The 15,744-nt window shown below is 37.4% G+C and overlaps 1 protein-coding gene across 1 annotated transcript in view; it reads right to left on the bottom strand.

Moving 5' to 3' along the window:
- KBTBD3 (kelch repeat and BTB domain containing 3) overlaps positions 1 to 15,680 on the bottom strand; it is a 29,844-nt gene extending 14,164 nt beyond the window's left edge. Inside the window, exon 1 of the mRNA XM_066247601.1 lies at positions 15,473 to 15,680. The gene's annotated coding sequence lies outside the window, so the exon portion shown is untranslated. The remainder of the gene's footprint in view (positions 1 to 15,472) is intronic.
- Between the last annotated feature and the right edge of the window lie 64 nt (positions 15,681 to 15,744).

The raw sequence follows: 15,744 nt of genomic DNA, 5'->3' as shown, positions 1-15,744 counted from the left end.
TATATAAACCTAGATGGTATAGCCTACCATACAGATACACTATATAGTATACCACTCTCATATATGTGGTCTATTGTTGACTGAAATGTCACTATGTATAAAAGCATTTAAAAACTCAATACCGCCCTGGCCGGTTGGCTCAGCGGTAGAGCGTCGGCCTGGTGTGCGGGGGACCCGGGTTCGATTCCCGGCCAGGGCACATAGGAGAAGTGCCCATTTGCTTCTCCACTCCCCACCCCCCCTCCTTCCTCTCTGTCTCTCTCTTCCCCTCCCGCAGCCAAGGCTCCATTGGAGCAAAGATGGCCCGGGCGCTGGGGATGGCTCCTTGGCCTCTGCCCCAAGCGCTAGAGTGGCTCTGGTCGAGGCAGAGCGACGCCCCGGAGGGGGCAGAGCATCGCCCCCTGGTGGGCAGAGCGTCGCCCCTGGTGGGCGTGCCAGGTGGATCCCGGTCGGGCGCTTGCGGGAGTCTGTCTCTCCCCGTTTCCAGCTTCAGAAAAATACAAACAAACAAACAAACAAACAAAAACTCAATACCTATTCATGAGAAAAACTGCCAGCAAACAAGGAACAGAGAGAACTTTCTCAACCTGATAAAGGCTATCTATTAAAAAAACAACACTATAACTAATATTATACTAAATAGTAAGAGACTGAATGTTTTTTCTCTAAGATGAGGAAAATATCCAGGATGTCCATTCTTACCACCGCTATTCATCATAGTACTAGAAGCTAGTCAACACTCCGAGGCAAGGAAGTTTTGTGAAAAGGCATATACATTGTCTCTATTTACTGATGACAAGATTGTCTACTTAGAAAATCCCAACTACTCAACAAAAAAATTCATAAACTAATAAGTCAGTTCAGCAATATCATAGGATATAAAATTAACATGCAAAGATAAATTGTTTTTCTATAAACCAGCAATGAACCCACAGAAAACAAAATTTAAAATGTAATACTGTTTAATAGATAAAACAGAGAGAAAACCTTATGTATAAATCTAACAAAATGGGTACCTGTCCTGTACACTAAAAATTACAAAATGATGACAAAAATAATCAAAGAACTGAACTAAATGGAGAGATAAGTCATGTTCATGAATTAGAAAAATCAACATATTAAAGACATCAATTCTCTCCGTATCGGTATACAGGTTTAACACAATTTGTATCAAAGCCCAAGCAAGATTTTTTGTAGAGAAATGTATATATGATTATTCTAAAATCTATATGGAATAACAAGGAAACCTGAATAGCTAACACAAGTTTGGAAAATAATAATAATATGGGAGCAATCAGTCTACCTGATTTCAGCTCTAATACAGGTACAAAAATGAAGACTGTGTGATATTGGTGGATCACACAGATCAGTGGAATAGAAAATCTAACTAAGAAGTAAATCCATTCTTTCATTTGCCTATTGGCCATCTATATGTCCTCTTTGGAGAAGTGTCTATTCATTTCTTTTGCCCACTTTTTGATTGGATTGTTTATCTTCCTGGTGTTGAGTTTTACAAGTTCTTTATAAATTTTGGTTATTAACCCCTTATCAGATGTATTGTCAAATATGTTCTCCTATTGTGTGGTTTGTCTTTTTATTTTGTTCATATTGTCTTTAGCTGTGCAAAAGGTTTGTAGTTTGATATAGTCCCATTTGTTTATTCTGTCTTTTATTTCACTTGCCCATGGAGATAAATCAGCAAATATATTGCTGTGAGAGATAATGGAGAGCTTACTTCCTATGTTTTCTTCTAAGATGCTTATGGTTTCATGACTTACATTTAAGTCTTTTATCCATTTTGAGTTTATTTTTGTGAATGGTGTAAGTTGGTGGTCTAGTTTCATTTTTTTGCAGGTAGCTGTCCAATTTTCCCAAATGTTCAACATCACTAATCGTTAGAGAAATGCAAATTAAAACCACAATGAGATATCACTTCACACCAGTCAGAATGGCGCTCATCAACAAAACAACACACGATAGGTGCTGGTGAAGATGTGGAGAAAAGGGAGCCCTCCTGCACTGCTGGTGGGAATGCAGACTGGTGGTGCAGCCACTATGGAAAACAGTATGGAGATTCCTCAGAAAATTAAAAACGGAATTGCCTTTTGACCCAGCTATACCACTTTTAGAAATATATTCTAAGAACATCAAATCACTGATTCAAAAGAAGAAATGCACCTCCATGTTTATGGCAGCATTGTTCACAATAGCCAAGATCTGGAAACAGCCCAAGTGTCCATCAGTGGATCAGTGGATTAAAAAGCAGTGGTACATATATACAATGGAATATATGGGGCCACGAAAAAGAAGGAAATCTTACCTTTTGCAACAACATGGATGGACCTCGAAACTATTATGTTGAGTGAATAAGCCAGGCAGAGAAAGAAAAATATCATATGACCTCACTCATTTGAGGAATCCAAAGAACAATGTGAACTGAGGAATGGAATAGAGACAAAGGCAGGATCAAAGGGACCAGAGGGAAAGAGGACAGAGGGAAAGGGGATGATAGGAGGGGATCAGAGAAGGGAAAGAGATTGCTGAAATTATATACACATAACACAGCGCTATAGAGAGTAGAAAAGCAAATCCTGGAGTGAAGGGGGGAGGGTGTTGGGGGGAGGGGGGTAAGGAGGATGTTGAAGGGAACACCGGGGTGGAGGGGATGTATTCAATGGGACACCTGAATCTATGTAAACACAATAAATTAAAATCAATAATAAAAAATAAAGAAGCAGACCCATTCAAGTAAAGCCAATTAATTTTTTACCAAAGCCCAAAAATAATTCAATGGAGTAAAGATATGCACTTAACATATTATGTTGAAGCAAATGGACATTCACAGGTTAAAAAAATAAAAATAAAAACAAATTCACTCAAAATGAATCACAGATTTAAATGTAACACTATAAAATTTTTAGAAAAAAGTATAGTGAAAATATTTGTAATCAGGGGTTAGTCAATGAGTTCTTAGATATGACATTAAAAGCACAATTCATGAAATAGAGGGGGGGAAGTTAATAAACTGAATTTTAACAAAATTAAGAATTTTCCCTCTGTATACGGCCCTCTGTATAAGAGGATGAAAAGATAAGTTATAGGTTTGAAGAAACTATTTGCAAATGAAATCTGATAAAGGATTCGGATACAGAATATATAAAAAAAAAATCTCAAAACTCACTTGTGAAAAAACACCAAAACCAAAACAAAACAAAAACAATTTACTTAATAAATGAGCAAAAGATGCCTGACCAGGCAGTGGCAATGGATAGAGCATTGGTCTGGATGCTGAGGACCGAGGTTCAAGACCCTGAGGTCACTGGCTTGAGCACAGGCTCATCCAGCTTGAGTTTGGGGTTGCCAGCTTGAGCATGATATCATAGATTTGATCCCATGGTTGCTGGCTTAACCCTAAAGGTCACTGGCTGAAGCAATGGGCCACTGGCTTGGCTGGAGCCCCCCAGTCAATGCACATTTGAGAAAGCAATCAATGAACAATTAAGGTACTGCAACTATGAGTTGAAGCTTCTGTCTCTCACTCTTCCTGTCTGTCCTTCTCTCTCTCTCTCTCTCTCTCTCCCATGTGTGCGCCAAAAAATAAAAAAATAAATAAGTGAGCAAACGACATGAAGAAATATTTCATCAAAAGAGAATATATAGATGGCAAATATGCACATGAAGAGTTCTTCAATATCATTAGTCTCATGGAAATGCAAAATTAAAACCACAATGAAATATCACTACCCAACTATTAGAATGGCTAATATAAAAAACAGTGATAACAACAAATGCACATAGAGACCCTGAATCACTCATATACTGCTAGTGAAAATTATTTGACAGTTTCTTAAAAATCTGAACACAAGACAGGGAACCCATCTGGCCAGGTAGCTCGATGCACAGTTCTGCCTGATTTAAGACCCCAAACAATGAGCCTTGCTTGCTTGGGAGCCAGTTATGTTACCCACCCAGAAGGGAAGTGCATTCTTAGCCTTATCTACTGCTGAGTGCCACCCTCAGTGCCACCCATTAAGAAATCTGGCCAGATCACCTGAGAGATTGAATAACCCAGTAGCACTTAAGCAGAGCACCTGGCCAGTGATCCTGCCCATCCACAAAGCCAACTGGTGATCCCATAAGGCCAGGGAGCTTGATCCCAGTTTGTCTTATTCAAGTTTCCAGCCAGCAAGTCATGCCAGCTGTGGAGTTTGTTACACAGACCCATTCAGACTTAGAAAGCACACTCAAAGCTCTGCCTAGGCCTGAACACAGGCTCTAGGACTACCAAACCAGGAAGCTTAACCGGAATTCCCAGGAAGCTGCACAGCCCAACTTACAGTTCCATTTACAACAGCACTGGAGCAGAGAGCCGAGTCAACATGACATCACCCAAGGAAAGTAATAAAGGTCCAATAAATGGTCCAATAACTAAACCTGAAGAAATGAAGATTTATGAGTTCTCTGCAAAGATGCAGAATAATCCTCTTACAGAAATTTACTGAACTGCAAGAAAATAAACACAATTAATGAAATAAGGAAAACAATGCATGAGCAAAAATGAGTTCAACAAAGTAATAAAAAGCACTAAAAAGTACTCAGAAAAAAAAACCCCAGAAATTTTAAAGCTGAAAAAAATATATAATGACTGGCATGAATGATTCACTGGACAGTTTTTTTTTTTTTTTTTAATAAATTTTTATTAATGGTAATGGGATGACATTAATAAATCAGGGTACATATATTCAAAGAAAACATGTCTAGGTTATTTTGTCATCAAATTATGTTGCAAACCCCTCGCCCAAAGTCAGATTGTCCTCCGTCACCCTCTATCTAGTTCTCTGTGCCCCTCCCCCTCCCCCTAACTCTCTCCCTCCCTCCCTCCCATGTCCTCCCTCCCACTGGACAGTTTAAACAGCAGACTCAATCAAACAGAAGTTAAGAATCAGTGTGCTAGGAGGAGCACAAAGGAAAATAAAGAATGAAAAAGAGTGAAGAAAGCCTACAGACTCATAGAATACCATCAAAAGAACAATAATATACACTACGGGAATGCCAAGAGGAAGGCCAGAAAGTATTTTTAAAGCAATAATGGTGAAGACATCCCAAATCTGGGGAGAAAAATAGACATTAAGAGTCATGAGGCCCAAAAATCCCAAATAGGTGTAACCCAAAATGCGCTACACAGAGCCACATTACAAAGACACTGTCAAAAGTCAAAGACAGAATGATACCAAAAGCAGCAGAAAAGCAAAACATCATATATAAGGGATTCCCCATCCCCAGTAAGACTATGGACAGAAACTTAGAGAACAAGGTGCTATATTTAAAATATTGAAAGGAAAAAAAGTATAAGCTAAACATACTATACCTGGCAGAGCTGTCTTTCAGAAAAAAAAAGACTTTCCCTCAAAAAACAAAAGCTGGGGGAGTTCATCACCACTACACCAGCCATACAAGAAATATTAAAGTAAGTTCTTCAAGCAGAAATAGAATGGTAATTACTATTATGAAAACATATGAATGTACCAGTAAGTGTAACACTAACTGGTAATGGTAAATACACAAAGTCAGATTCTGTGATATTGTAATGGTGGTACATAATTCAATAACTCTAGTTTAAAAGTTAAAAAAACAAACATATTAAAAATAACCATAAACACAATAATTTGATACTGAATTCACAATATCAAATTTATGTAAATTGAAACATCAATAACCTAAAATATAAGGGGGGAGTAAAAATGTCAGTTTATATATGTTATCAAAATTAAGTTACCAGCTTAAAGGATGTTATATTTTATGTAAGCCTCATAGTAACCAATAAGGAAAAACCTGTAATAATTACACACAAATTTTTTTTTTTTTAGTAAGGGGAGGGGAGGCAGAGACACACTGCTGCATGTGCCCCAACCGGTATCCACCTCGCAAGACAACAAGAGGGCGATGCTCTGCCCATCTGGGGCCATTGCTCCATTGTTTAGCAATGTAGCCAATTTTTTTAGCGCCTGAGGCAGAGGCCACAGTGCCATCCTCAGTGTCCAAGGCCAACTCTTTCGAACCAATACAGCCATGGTTGTGGGTAGGGGTGGAAAAACAGATGGTTGTTTCTCCTGTGTGCCCTGACTCTGAATCGAACCCAGGATATTCACATGCTGGGCCGATGCTCTACCACTGAGCCAACAGGTCAGGGTATTTTGATACAGGAGTTTATTGCTACAAAAAGTCATCGAATCACAAAGAAGATGGAAAGATTCAAAACAAGGAACAAAGAATCTACAGCTCTCAGAACACAATTAATACCATGGCAATAGCAAGACTTAACCTACCAATAATTACTTTACATGCAAATTGATTAAAGTCTCCAATAAAAGACAGGATGGTTGAATGAATAAAGAGCAAAATCCAACAATAAGCTGTCAACAAGAGACTCACTTTGGTTAAAAGACTCACATAGATTGAGAGTAAACATGTGGGAAAAGATATTTTAAGCAACTGGTAAACAAAAGCAAGCAGGCATAGTTGTATTTAGACAAAATATATTTTAAGCTAAAAATGGGCAAAAGAGACAAAAAAGGTCATTATATAGTGATAACGGAGACAATCGATCAAGAAAATATAAAAACTGTAAATATTCCTGCATCCAACATCAGAGCACCAAAACATGTAAAGCAAATGCTAACAGAACTAACAGGAGATATAAACAGCCATAAAGTACTAATTATGGAGTTTAATACCCTCCTGTCAACAATAGATAGATCAGAAAATCAGTAAGGAAAGAGGATTTGAATAACACTGTAGACCAAAGAGAAATAACAGATATTTATAGAACATACTGTTCAAGAAGAGTAGAATAATCATTCTTCTCAACATACACAGAACATTTGCTAGGATAGAGACCTATGTTAGGCCACAAAGTAATCTCAGCAAATTTAAGAAGACTAAAATCACTGCTAACTCTGTTTTCTAGCCACAATCATATGAAACTATAAATCAATAACAGAAGGACAACTAAAAAATTGGCAAATATTTGGAAATTAACATACTCTTGAATAACTAATATATCAAAAAAAACTTACATAGGAAATAAAAAATATATCTTGAGAAAATAAAAATAAAATTACAACCTACCAAAACTTATGGAATGCAGCAAATGCAGTTCTAAGAGGAAAACATATAGCAAAAAATTGCATAAATCAAGAAAAAAAGACCTCAGATAAACAACTTAATTCTACATCTCAAGAAAGTAGAAAAAGAAGAAAATAACAGAGTAGAGCAGAAATAACTGAAGAAAATAGAAAAACAATAAAAAGAATGACACAACTAAATGTGGTTTGAAAAGATAAGGTTGACAAACTTTTATCTAGACTAACGATAGAGAGGAGAGGAGAGATTCTAAGTAAATAAAATTATAAACGAAAAAGATATTATAACTGATACTACAGAAGAAGAATCATAGAAACTACTATGAACAATTATGTGCCATAAAACTAGATTACCTAGATGAACTGCAAAAATTCCTAGAAAAACTAACCAACTCTGACTTATAAAGAAATAAAAAATTTGAATAGACTAATGACTATAAGATTGAGTGAATAATCAAAAGCCTTCTAACAAAGAAAAGTCCAGGAGCAGATGGATTGAAGGGTAAAATTTACCAGACATTTAAAATAGAATTAAGGTCAATTCTTCTCAAACATTTCCAACTTAAGAGAAAGAAATACTTATAAATTCATTTTACAAGGCCAGTATCACTGTGATACCAAAGCCAGGTGAGGCCACTGGTGAAAATTATACAGCAATAAAAATGATGCAAAAATTCTCAACAAAATACAAGCAAGCCAAATTCAATAGCACATTATAAACAAAATATATAACATAATTCATTGCTGTGATACAAGGATGGTTCAACATATAAAAATTAATAAATGTGATTTATCATATTAATTATAAGGATGAAAATCATACCACTCAATAGACCTAGAAAAAGGATTTGAAAATTCACCATCCATTCACAGAAATTCCCAAAAAATTGGACGTAGAAAGAAAGTATCTCAACATAACAATAAAGGCAACCTATGACAAGTCCACAGCTAACATCATATTAATTTTGAAAAGTTGAAGGCTTTTTTTCTAATTTTAGAACTAAGACAATGGTACCTCCTTTCACCACCCTTCCAACATAGTACTCAAGTTCTAGCTAGAGTAATCAGGCTAAACAAACAAACAAAAGGCATCAGAACTGGAAAGGAAGAAGTAAAACTGTCTTTCTTTGCAGATGACATCATTTTATACATATAGAAAAGCCTAAAGACTCCACCAAAAAAGTGTGAGAATGAATGAATGCAATAAAGTGGTAGGATACAAAAATCAACATACAAAGATTAGTAGTACTAACAACAAATTATATAAAAATTAAATAATAAAAAGAACCCCAATTACAATAGCATCAAAACCAATAAAATAGAAGTAAATTTAATGATTTATACAATGAAAACTATAAGACACTGATTAAAGAAGTTAAAAAAGACACAAACAAATGGAATGATAGCCTATGTTTGTGGAATGGAAGAATTAATACTGTTAAAATGTCCATACTACCTGAAGCCATCTGTATATTTAATGCAATCCCTAACAAGATTTCCAAGGCATTTTTCAAAAAATATAGGGGAAAAAAATCCTAAAATTTGTACAGAATTACTGTTCTAAAGACTCCAAATAGAAAAAAAAAAAGAAATCCTGAGAAAAAAGAAAGCTTAACATATAACATTGCCTAATTTTAAACTGTATTACAAGGGTATAGTAATCAAAACCATATTATGCAGTCGTAAAAACTGACACAGAAACTAGTGGAAAATAATCGAGAGTACAGAAGTAAATATATCCAAGTAAACTAATATTTGACAAACAAATCACAAATACTCAATGGAGGAAAAACATTTTCTTTAATAAGTTGTGCTGGGAAACTGGGTATTTACATGCAAAAGAATGAAGCTCGACCCCTATTCATACTACTCACAAGAATGAACTCATAGTCAATTAAAGATGTAAATGTAATACTTGAAACCATAAAACTCTTTAGGAAAAAAGCAGGGATATATAAGCTCCTTAACATTGTTAATAGCAATGATTTTTTTGGATATGACACCTAAAGCACAAGCAACAAAAACAAAAATAAACAAATGGTACTACATCAAACTAAAAAATCTTCTGTACAATGAAAGAAACTATCAACAAAATGAAAAGGCAACCTATAAAATAGGAGTAACCACACATCTGATAAGGGGTTAATATCCAAAATATGTCAGAAACTCATACAACTTAATAGCAAAAAATAACAAAACTCCAACTAATCCAACTAAAAATGGGCAAAGAACCCAAATAGGCATTTTCCCAAAGAAGATATTCAAATGGCCAACAGATACATGAAAAGGTACTCAACATCACTAATCATCAGAAAAATATTAATCAAAACCCCAAGATAATACCTCACACTTTTCAACCTGGCAACTATAAAAAAGACAAGAGATAAGTGCTGTTGAGGATGTAGAGAAAAGAGAACCCTTGCACACTTTTGGTGTGAATGTTAATTCATACAGCCAAAGTAGAAAATAGTGTGGTGGTTTTTCAAAAAATTAAAATTCAGGCTACAATGATCCAGCAATTTAATTGCTAGGTATATAAACCAAGAATACTAAATCTCTATCCTGAATAGATATCTGAACCTCCATGTTTACTGCTGCAAAATTAAAAATAACCAAGACAGGCCCTGGCTGGTTGGCTCAGTGGTAGAGTGTTGGCCTGGCATGCAGGAGTCCTGGGTTCGAGTCCTGGCCAGGGCACACAGGAGAGGCGCCCATCTGCTTCTCCACCCTTTCCCCTCTCCTTCCTCTCTGTCTCTCTCTTCTCCTCCCGCAGCCAGGGCTCCATTGGAGCAAGGTTGGCCCAGGCGCTGAGGATGGCTCCATGGCCTCTGCCTCAGGCGCTAGAATGGCCCTGGTTGCAACAGAGCAACGCCCCAGATGGGCAGAGCATCTGGGTGGGCATACCGGGTGGATCCTGGTCAGGCGCATGCGGGAGTCTGTCTGACTACCTCCCCGTTTCCAACTTCCGAAAAATACAAAAACAAAAAAACACAACAACAACAACAAAAACCCAAAACACAAAAACAATACAAATGTCTATGAGTGGATTAATGAATAAAGAAAACAAGATATATATGTACACACACATGCACACAAAAATTATTCAGCCATAAAAAGGAATCCAACCATTTGCGACAACATGGACCTTGAGGGCATTATGCTAAGCAATATAAGTCAAGACTGAAGAAAAACAAACAGTGTATGATGTCATTTATATTTCAAACCCATAGACATAAGAGACAAACTGGTGTTTTCCAGAAGGTGGGAAAACTAGATGAAGGTGGTCAAAATATATAAACTTTCTGTTATAAGTTCTGGAGATATAACATGCAGAATGATGACTATGGTTAACAATATTGTATTTTATATTTGAAAGTTGTTAAGAGGAGTTCTCAATAGTTCTCATAGAATAAAAATCATCATAACTATATGAGGTGATGGATCTTAACTAAATTTACTATAGTAGTCATTTAACAATATATACATATCTCAAATTATTAATGTTGTATACCTTAAACTAATGCAATGTTATATGGCAATTTTATCTCAATAAAACCAGGGAGGAAAAATACCTAAACACATACCATATTAACAAATAATCATAGATCTGGGCATTTATCCTAGAAAAATAAAAACTTATGCACGCACAAAAATTTATACATGATTTTTTATAGCACTTTAAACTGAAAGCAACAGAAATGTTGTTCAATAGGTAAATAAGTATATAACTGTGGTACATCCATACCATGGAATACACTCACCTTTAAAAAGGAACCGACTACATATATATAACAACTTAGATGGATTTTAAGGGCATTATAATGACTTAAGAAAGCCAATCTCAAAACAATCACATACTATATATATGATTTCATATGCATAATATTCTGGAAATGACAAAATTAGACACATGGAAAACAGATTAGTGGTTTCCAGGGATTGAAGATTATGGCTCATAATCTTCAACTGTGATTGTGATTGAGGAGGAGGTGGGTATGCATAAGGTAGGGGGCAGGCAGTATGCACAGGGAAGACTTTTTAGTCATCTATAGCAATGTAACTTGATTGTAGTGGTCGTTACAGGAATCTGTCTATACATGTGATAAAATGACAGAACTGTGCACGCACAGTGTATCAATACCAAAGCCCTGGTTTTGATTTAGTCAATAATTATATAAGGTATATCCACTGGAAAACTGGGTTAAGGATAGGATACATGTCTTTGTAAATTCCTGTTCATCTGTAATTGCTTCACAATAAAAATTAAAAGAAAGATACAATAACATATAAATTCAGTTCAAAAACTATTTTGATACTCTGTTCTGTTTAAAACACACAGATAATGCAAAGAAAACATTATTTTATTTTTGGTATGAGTGGTTCCTCAGTTTTTTTTTTTGTTGTTGTTGTTGTTTTGCATTTTTCCGAAGCTGGAAACGGGGAGAGACAGTCAGACAGACTCCCGCATGCGCCCGACCAGGATCCACCCGGCACGCCCACCAGGGGGCTACGCTCTGCCCACCAGGGGGCGATGCTCTGCCCCTCCGGGGTGTCGCTCTGCTGCGACCAGAGCCACTCTAGCGCCTGGGGCAGAGGCCAAGGAGCCATCCCCAGCGCCCGGGCCATCTTTGCTCCAATGGAGCCTTGGCTGCCGGAGGGGAAGAGAGAGACAGAGAGGAAGGAAGGGGGGGGGGGAGAAGCAAATGGGCGCTTCCCCTATGTGCCCTGGCCGGGAATCGAACCCGGGTCCCCTGCACACCAGACCGACACTCTACCATTGAGCAAACCGGCCAGGGCCGTTCCTCAGTTTTTTATAAACAACTTGACTTGACTTAAACGGTACCTAAACCTGAGACTTTCCAAAGGATTAAAACTATATTTCTGCACAGTGGCTTAAGTCTTGAAATTATCAGTTTTAAAAATCCCATACATAGCTATTTGCTTGTATGAAGTTGTTAAAAAGTAAAGCCTTCCATGTACATTTTAAATAACAAATCCAAAAACCTGAAATTTTCATTTCTTGAATTTGGTTTGAGTAAGGGTCCTAAATGTCCCATCAATTACTAGTGACTCCTATTGAGGCTCCCTGACAGTTTAGTTTGCTCATCACCCAAGTCAATATATCAATTACACTGTACTGTTGTAATATTTAAATGATATCATGAATATTAAATAGTCTCCAGTGGAATGCAAATATTAAAGGTTAAAATCTATAATAGTATACACTTAGCCAGTAGCATTATTTTAATTCTTGGTAAAAGATCTATAAAGCATTTTTTCCTCCAAACGTTTTGCAAATACAATATTATATTTCACTAATTTTAAGACTTTTTTTTATATTTAACATATCTAAAATTGATAGGTATCTTAAAATCACTTTTGGTCAGGTAGGAATCATGACATATTTGTCACTATGTATCAGTGTGAAGAATGGATATCACCACTATCTTAAAAAACCCTGGAGATAGATAATAATGGACACTCGTTTAAGAAATGATACATCATGATGTTCTCGTTAACAGAGAGCAATATGTGGAAATATGGACATAAGAAGAGTTAAGACTCTGAGTGTGAAGAAGTTTTAACATCTCAACTAATTTTGCTTATTTATTTTTTTGACTGTACTAGGGTGATATATGATTTCTTTATAAAGGACTTTACATAAGTATGAAAAATTCCAAGTGATAGAGTTGTCAGTTAAAATGGCTTTTCTCTTCCTCAGTAGTACATAAAACAGTGGCATATTTTCTAAGACTGCATCTCAGTTTCATCTCACCTTCCTGTTCAAAACATTGAAACAATTTTCAAAACGACTTTCTTGTTCTCTTTTAATATCTTCCATTAAAATGTGATTTAAATAACTGAACGAATAAAAGTATAAGCCAAGGCTTAAGAACCAAGCCTTTGATATAAAGACAAAAAAAACATGCCACTTAATAGTGGAGTATTAAACTAAAGTGGTGCTGATTGATCTGGGCTTTGATTTCACTGGGTCTTTTCCAGTGAGATTGGTTTGGTCACTGATGTTTCAATACAGAGCATGACTTCTGGCCTATTGTATTCAATATTTATTATAGAGTACTAACTTTATGCCAGGCACTGAATTTGGCACTAGAGATACCATGGAGAATAAAGTCAGGTATGATCCTTGCTTTCTTGGTGTTTAGTATCTAGTGAGGAAGAGTGACATATTATAAATTGTTATAAATACTGTAAAGAAACAACTGGGAAATTGAAATAAAAAAAACAGGGCAGGGGTCGGAGGTACTCAACTTCAGATAATAATGGTTAACTGTGAACATTTATAGTGTACAGTGTTATCAGGTGTCAGGCTCAGTACTACATGCTTTATATACTCTTTAATCTTCAAAACAACAGTATAAAAGGCATTCTACTAGTGTTCCCATTTTATACATAGGGAAATGAAGATTTGAGAATTTAACTATAATTTGCCCAAGGTCACATAGCAAATAAGTAGGGAGCTGGGAAATAAACCCAGACAAGTATGGCTCTCAAGTCCTTATTCTCATCCACTACAAAATTAGGGAGAGAGCCTTTCTGAGAAAGTGTCATTTAAGTTGACCCCTGAATGATGAGAAGGTAAGGGGTTGCTGAATGAAATCATGTATAAAGCCCTAAAGTGGGAAAGGGTCCTTCAGTTTTAGAAAATGAAAGAAGACATTGTCGCTGGAATACAGTTACTGAGAACAAGCAAGAATGTTGATGAGAATGGGCTGCAGAAGGCAGTGCTACCTCACACAGAATCCCACACAAGAACCTGGAGTTTATTCTAAGCACAATTGGAATCACAGAAGACTTTGAACTGAACAGTGACATGGTCTGATTTGTATTTTTAAGTATCTTTCTGGCTGATGATGTTTGAAGAATGAATTAAAAGGTAAGAGAGTGTCCGAATCATTTATTTATTAAAAAAATATATTAGAAAGTTTATGGAGTAGCAATTATTGTGGCAAGCACTATTCCAGATAAGGGACATACAGCCAAAATCAATACAAAATCCTCTAGTCTGGAATATAATTTAGAGTGGTGAACACACACACACACACACACACACACACACACAAACTACTCTCTCTGCTCCATCAACAATGTCTCCCACTCTAATGGACATTCCCCATCAGTGTTTAAATTTTAGAATCTCCCATCTTTAAACAAACAAAAATACATCCTTTGATCTTTTATTCCTCTCTAGCTATTTTACCACTTTCTACTCCCTAATGCAGAAAAACTTCTTGAGTAACTTCACCTCTAGTTATCGCAACCCACTACAATCGTTCCTCTTTTTCACCCTACTAAAACAGGTATTAGTAAATAGATAACTGCACTTTACATTTTTCTTATTGTAGCTTTTTTGTACAGGTTTTATCTACTTTGCCAGATTGTAAACTCTGTATGTGGTATAGCACCTGTCACAGACTTGTATAGTATTAGCTAAATAGATACATCAAGCCATTAATTCAGTTTACACCCTAGGCAGATTTGTGTATGTGCTCAAATTCCCATTTACCTGAAGGATTGACAGGGACTCATGATATCACCAAAAGCTAATGGAAACAAGAATAGATAAATGCTGCATTCAATCAACCACAAAGTTAGGCATTTACTTTCATCTGCAGAAATCAACTTTCCTGGACCAAAACTCAGAAGGGGCTTTGATTTCTAGGGCTTTCGTATACAACTCACCTACAGTCTACACGGAAAAACTGGACACAGAAACATCAATAAAAATAACTGAACAAAGGCACAGTGTAACTCTTAAGGGCTGCTGAAATTATTTAACTTGGTTCTGCCGCTTTTGGAGCAAGGACCTGTGATATGGTGGAACCACTGGTGCCTCAAGAATAGAATCCTCAGTTTTCTCCTTAGGGCTTTATTTAGTCCAGGGCTTGGCCATCGCAAAACAGCACCCGAGTCACTTGATGGTGAGAACAAAGGGTCAGCATTAGCCCAGCTGCTCGGGGGTAGCCTTGGATTTAGGCAGGGCAGGCGCCCAGCACTGGGTAGCACTTCGGCCACTCTTGGAGGGAGACTTTTAGGGTGGGTGGATCAAGGAGTAGGAAGTGTCCAAGGTAAGCGGAGTTGGACCTAGGGGTAGGAAGGCAACTCGGGCCGCCGCAAAGAGCTCCAAAGGGGACCATGCAGTCCCTTCCCAGACGCGGGAACCTCTCCCGGTCCCGAACAGGAAGGAGTGTCACAGACAGCTGAAACCAAGGGAGTCCTCTCTTCTGCGGGTCCTAGTGGCTGACCCTAGCCTCCAGGAATAAGACGCTCCCATCCTCCTCCACTCTCAGACCCCAGAGATCACCCACCTGCAACCGCAGAATCCGAAGTCTCCACCCCAGTCTCTCGGCCCCCAGAGAACTGGTTGCGATTGGTTTGCACCACTGTCCCGTTAGCTCTTTTCCAAGTGTGAGTGGCGTAACTATCCGGCGCTGGGCCTTGGTCCCTCCCTTTGCTCTCCTTGAAGCACCGCCCCACGTGATGTCACACGTTGCCGCAGAGCGCAGAGGCGGGTCTCCGTCTCCGCCCCCAGCTGCTTTCTCCTAGGGAGGTGGCTGCGGAGCTGCTGCCAGGGAAGTGA

This window comes from Saccopteryx bilineata, chromosome 1 (genome assembly GCF_036850765.1).
Source record: "Saccopteryx bilineata isolate mSacBil1 chromosome 1, mSacBil1_pri_phased_curated, whole genome shotgun sequence".
Lineage (NCBI taxonomy): Eukaryota > Metazoa > Chordata > Mammalia > Chiroptera > Emballonuridae > Saccopteryx > Saccopteryx bilineata.
The sequence above is the reverse complement of the archived record's forward strand: the minus strand, read 5'-3'. Positions and strand labels throughout refer to the sequence as shown.